Raw genomic sequence first — 6,000 nt, forward strand, 5'->3', positions numbered from 1 at the left:
AATATTTTATATTTTTAAGTAAAAGAAGAATGTAGTTTCAACAAGAGGAAACATTATAAAACTGTGCATGGAGATATCCATATATCAAAATTCAGAAAGGTAAGCTTTCAATCAGTTTTAGTACAGCAGTTGTTTTGTAGTTCACAGACTACTTTGCTACGAACAGAAAGCACTGGTCCTTCAGATCTTATTTTTAAAATAAAAATAAAAAAGAATACATAAAAGCTTCTATATGGTATCTTGGAATTAGTGTCATAATAGTACGTGCAGATGAAGCATGCTTCAGTATTCTTGGTATTTTCAGAATTTACTGAAATAAGAACTGAACTTACCTTTTTAATAGTTTTTGTCTGCACCAAAGCAAGTTCTCTGTTTTCATCTGCTACATACAGGGAAAGTTTCACATATGGGTCACTGCAAAAGAAGAAGTCACATTGAATAAATAGGATTACAATTACATTGCCAACTATAACAAACAAATTCAGCATAATCTATACACTTAATCTGGTTTACAAAAAATAATGGCATTAAATATTCCTAGTAAACAAATAATTTACCAAAAGGCAAAATATCTGTATTATGCTTATTAAACCATTAATACTTTCTGTTGGTTTGTGCCTGATTAAAGAGTGATCCTAGCCTAAAAGGTAAGTGGAAGTGGCGGCTTTTGTGCATAACAAGGAAAGAGCACCTTTTCTTGAATACAAGCTGTAATTGTAGAACAGCTATTTATTCCAACTGAAAAAAAATCAATGTCCCTTTAGCTGCTGCACTCGAATGACTAAACAGAACAGAAGCAAAAAACAAGTTTCTGAGTACTATGCTTACAATTTGCAGAACTTCATCTGATTTCCCAGCGCTGCACCACTTCCACTAAACTGAAATAAATGTTTCACTAAAAGAGAGTCAGGAAGTCCAGCCGCAACAAGAAGCTACCAAAACTCTAACCCCTCGAAAACAGGGGGCGAAAACAGTCATCGTACACAGCAGGGGCCAATGAGGATAGAGGCGGAAATTATCTTGATTGGCCAAGTAGCCATTATTTTAAGATACTGTAAGGCATCTCCTAAAAATCAGTACAGGCACCAGGGAAGGAGTCAAATGAAAACCACAGTTCACTCCGGGTTTTTGATGCTCTGGTCCAGGCTGACATCCCCTGAGCCTATCAGGCCATCTTATTACCCAACCTGCCTTAGAGCCATGACATGAGGCAACAGCTCAGCTTTATAAAAATGCTTGCCTCTCCCTGGGAATCTCATTCCTTTTTCTCATGAAATGGAGCAGATATAAAGTTTCCAGGGGAAGGGGAGAGGGGGGCATTTCCCCAACTCATAACCCTCTGTCATGTCAGACAGTAGCCAGCTTCTTCTCTCAATGGAGATAAAATCTAATAGAAGCCAAGCACCAAAAGGTCACAAAGTAGTTTTCATACATTTTTTTTTCCTTCTCTTGAAAACAAGAAAGAGGCAGGTAAGTTACCAGGGCCCTTTTTTGTTTTGCTCCCTGCCTTGCCTACAGGTAGGAACCTTTTTGTAAAGGCAAGTAGTCTGAGGATAATATACAAAGTTTCCCTACCCAAACAGGAAGGTTTTCTAAATAAGACCACTGAGCATGCAATAGGACTCCACCCCAATTACTGTGTCAGAATGATCTACCTCTTCAAAAACGCAATGCACACCTTGTAGTTCACATCTGAGAGTGACTAGAGTACTGTGAAGAGGCCTTGTGCTCAAATTTGTGCAACCCGCACTGAACTCACAATGCTATAGTGCACATTAGGGTTATGAACTGCACGGGTGAAAGAAGCTGATCACTCTGCTCCAGCTAAAGCAGTAACGCACCCTACTGCTATACAGAAGGGAAACAGGATACAATCTACACACTCCAAGCCAGAGTATAGGACTAGAGTAGTCAACTCCACCTGAAGAGGAAGGAAACAAACATACGACAAGGTACTTCTGTACCAAACTCCTCCGGTGCCTCCCTTCCAAACATCAGTACAACAGGTGACGTGGTACAATTTGGTTTGGTTAAAAGAAAAGTGCAAAAGACAGATCCAGATAACCATCCCTTTATTTAGAAAGATTCAAAGATTGTCATAATGCAGTCCCACTACTTTCCAAAAATTTAACTTAAAATACATAAACAAATTAGCTGATATATCACAAGGTATTATCAGCAAATGAACACCACAGTTTGACAACAAAATACCACAGCAGAGTGAAGGGAAAAAAAATTCCCCATTGCACAGGCTACTACAGGAGACCCTTGCCATTCGCAGGGGGATACATTCTCGTGATCCCCGCAAATGGCAAAATCCGCTAATTAAGGTACTGTGTTCATGAATGCCATTTGCGTTCATCATCGCAGTGCCCCGGCGGCTGCAGGGGGTGGGGAGACACAGCTGCTCTGGCGAAGGTGGGAGCCTGGCAGTGGGAGCGCAGCGGTGGTGGGAGTGCAGCGGCGGGAGCATGGCGGCAGCAGCAGGAGCCCAGCAGCAGCAAGTGCAGAGCTCCCAAGGAGCTCCTGTAAGTATATTTAAGCTGCAGATTCAACATTCACAAATATTTGAAACCATGAATGCTGAACCCACAAACAGCGAGGGTTTCCTGTATATGAATGTATGAGCTACTTAAAATGAAAATATATACAGCAGTAAGCACTAAAGCTAAGGAAAATAATAGCAACATAGCAATTCAATGGAACCCATAGATTGTTTAATGCAAAGGTGCCCAACTCGTCCAGCCTTGTGGGCTGGATGACCCACCTCCACTGATGGGACAATGACTTGTCAGAGTGACTGCCAGAAATGCTGCATTGGCGCCACTCTGGAACTCCGCCACCACTTGCTGCCTCTTTTCCCCTAACACCAACTTCAATCATCAATAGTGACCAAAGACCCCAAATTCAGCAGTGGGCGAGGGAATGGAAGGGTGGTGGTAAAGAGCAGTAGCCAGTGGGCTGCAATTTAGCTCCTCGCAGCTTATGTCACCAGTTGGACCACCCTAACATAACGCATACTTGGCGCATCTACATGTTCATTAATGCGCCATTATTACGGTGCATTAAGTTTAGTACCTGTAACGACAGGTGCTAAACTTAATGTGCTGTAATCAGCGCTACTGCACGTTAGTGCAAATGAATGGTCTTTTGTGATGTTTATGTGCAGTTGACAAATCTACTGCGCATTAGCACAGGTTTTGCCTGCCATGACGATGCGCAGTAAAATTAGTCTACTGCACTCGGAGTGTCTCGTGTTGCCTAGTATTTGCTAGCACAATAGCATAATACAAGAGGCAGAATAAACCGGATATTCCCTGAAACCTCAGGTTGTTGTGCTAGACTTAGTCAAATATTGTATGGGAAGGACAGGTCATAAAACATTTTTCAACTTCTCTAAATGCCCCTCCATTTTCCTTTCCACAAGTCCTAAAAATAATCTACACAATGCTTTGTTTTTATTGTCCGACACCTCTCAGCACTGACTGACTTTCTCCAAATCGTACTGCTGAATCAGTAATGGGCGAACCATGGAGTGACAAGGCCAAGTCTGACCTTGCTCATGACTTTTATAAAATCACCTGGGGCATAAAAGCAGAACCAATAACCCAGTCTTGCTGCAGAACAGCAACAAAAATGACTGAGAGTACTGCAACCCCCCCAGCTGAGAAGGCTGCCCCTCTCTGGTATTACGAGCATAAGTGAAGGCTTTGTTTAGTAGAAGGTTGACAGTCTGTCGTATTCGAGGCAGCCTGTCATCTTCAAGAGTGACCTTTTTTAAAGAGTCACTCTCTCTTCTGTCACTTTACCTTCCTTTCCCCTTGCACAGAGCTCAGATGTGCTTCAGAAATGAGCAGTTTAGGAATTCCCATACAATGCAGCAAGTGAGACTTCTAGTCAGGAGACAAGAAAAGGAGGAAACGCACCAGTCCTGCAACAGGGATGGACGCACCATAGTTGGCAAATTCATTTACATGTTTTATAAAAAGTAAATGGACAGAACAATTCCCTCACTGTCAATTGTTTCAAGTTTAAAATAATCATTTTGTAACTATGACTACATCTGTTTTCAAGTTATTTTCATCCCTGCTTACCTATACAATGGAGCTGTAAGATCTATAGATCCAGTTTTGAAAAAAATGCAAGGAGACACTGCACAGATACTAAATGACGATTCGGTTATTTAAAGAAAATATTATGATAGTCAACATCTGAGACCAAAATTCCAAGAAGAAGAAATTCTAAAGAAGAAACCAAAATGGACAATTATAAAGATAAATCTGGAAGATTAATTTTTTAAAATAAAATTTAGAAAAAACTGGAATTAAAAGTGTAGTATTAGAAATCTATAGTTATGGGCATGGGTACATTTAAGAGTCTGTAAAGGGGGAGTGTGGGAACAGCAACCAGTGCTGCAGGGGTGCCTGCACTCCAGTTCCCAACCTCAGTCATATCCCCACCCTTTGTTTCCAGTGACTGAATGATCTCCTTAATTTTAAGTGAAAAGCTTAGGTTTTATCAACAAATATTCCAGCTAATCTAAACAATGTTATGGTCAAAGGAAAGATGCTCTTTTCTTATGCCAAAATGCTACACAGACCTTAAATCACCTGAAAAGAGAGAGGGGCACAGCACAGACCCCGTTATACCCCAAGCCCACTTCAACTCCTACTGATGCGGCAGATGCTGCCATCTACCAGTTTCGAGTACCTCCTTTTCTTTAAACATTCATTTATTTGTTCCTCAGTTTAATTTTCCAGCCTCATCTCCAACTCACCCGAGTGCTTCTATTAAAAAAAAAAAAATCATTTTCCACTTTTAAGATTGTGGTACCCTGATCGTCCCTCTTCCCCAGACTGGTCTCCCTTCATGGCACCTCACCAACCCAGCCATGCTCCTTGTCCATTGTTTTACCCTCCCCACCTTCTTTACCTCCTCTACCTCACTGTTCTTCAAAGGAATATAAGGGATTTGGGGCCATCAAGTCCAAACCTCAACTATGCTTCAACCACCCCCATAATCATCCTCTAAAACTCCTCATAACCAAAACCATGAGCATGAGGTAATTACCAAAGCCAGTATTTTTCTTTTTCAAATTAATTAAACAAAGCATTTCTGCTTGTATGCTTTACCCTTTTTTGTACCCTACACTTCATTATTAATCATTATTATTTTCTAATTTTGATTGTAATCATTTGGGGATGAGTCCCATCTTGCTGTTTGAACAGCACTTAGACAATTACAGCACACTCCAAAATACAAACAATAAACCTTATAGCAGTGGTTCTCTAACGTTTTTGTACCAGGACCGATTTGTAAACATCGATGGCCAGTCCCAACCCAGTGCCCCTCACTCCCGACCTGCAGCCCCCCACTCCTGTCCCCCCGGTCTGTAGGGTAGAGGATGGGTGGGTGGGTGTGTGGGGTATGGGGGGCCCCCAAGTAGCCCCTTCCGTGCAGGCTGGAACTCTGCCAGCCTGCAAGGGAAAAGCCACAGTTTCCCATGGTTTTCTTCTTTAAAGGAGAATCCATTTTTTAAGTTAGTTTGAGACCCATTCATATATTCTTGCAACCCACTTTTGGGTTGCAACCAATAGGTTTAGAAATGCTGCTTTAGAGGACTGCTAAGGCCAGCATGTAATCTAAATGGCTAATGTGCATAGTGTTAGGACTCTAGTAATGACCTGCTTTTAGCAGTTAAAACCAGCCTTTAAAAAACTTAATTCCCCTTTTTCCTCCCTCTTTCAGCTGGTATAGTAACTATAGTGGCTATAGTTGAGCTTTTAAACAGATCATTGACAAAAATAAAGATGTGAATAAACCAAATGCTGTCCCTCTATGGGCATGAACCGCTCAAAGGTGGTATGGACCAGAAAATAGTCTACACTTCAGTTATGTTTCAGTAGAAACTAACAGTGCCATATTTAATTAAACATTTCTAGTACAATACTAGCACCCCAGAGTTGCATCAAAACCCCATATAAGACTTAGGAAGCAGTG

At 41.3% G+C, this 6,000-nt stretch overlaps 1 protein-coding gene across 2 annotated transcripts in view; it reads right to left on the minus strand.

Annotated features, from left to right (window-relative positions):
* Positions 1 to 6,000, minus strand: part of NEDD4L (neural precursor cell expressed, developmentally down-regulated 4-like, E3 ubiquitin protein ligase) — a 259,010-nt gene that overhangs the window by 188,316 nt on the left and 64,694 nt on the right. For both annotated transcript variants that reach the window (XM_019531744.1, XM_019531743.1), the window contains exon 2: positions 333 to 414. The gene's annotated coding sequence lies outside the window, so the exon portion shown is untranslated. The remainder of the gene's footprint in view (positions 1 to 332; positions 415 to 6,000) is intronic.

The sequence above is a fragment of the Crocodylus porosus genome, unplaced genomic scaffold (assembly GCF_001723895.1).
Source record: "Crocodylus porosus isolate Cpor-Errol unplaced genomic scaffold, CroPor_comp1, whole genome shotgun sequence".
NCBI classification, from domain to species: Eukaryota; Metazoa; Chordata; order Crocodylia; family Crocodylidae; genus Crocodylus; species Crocodylus porosus.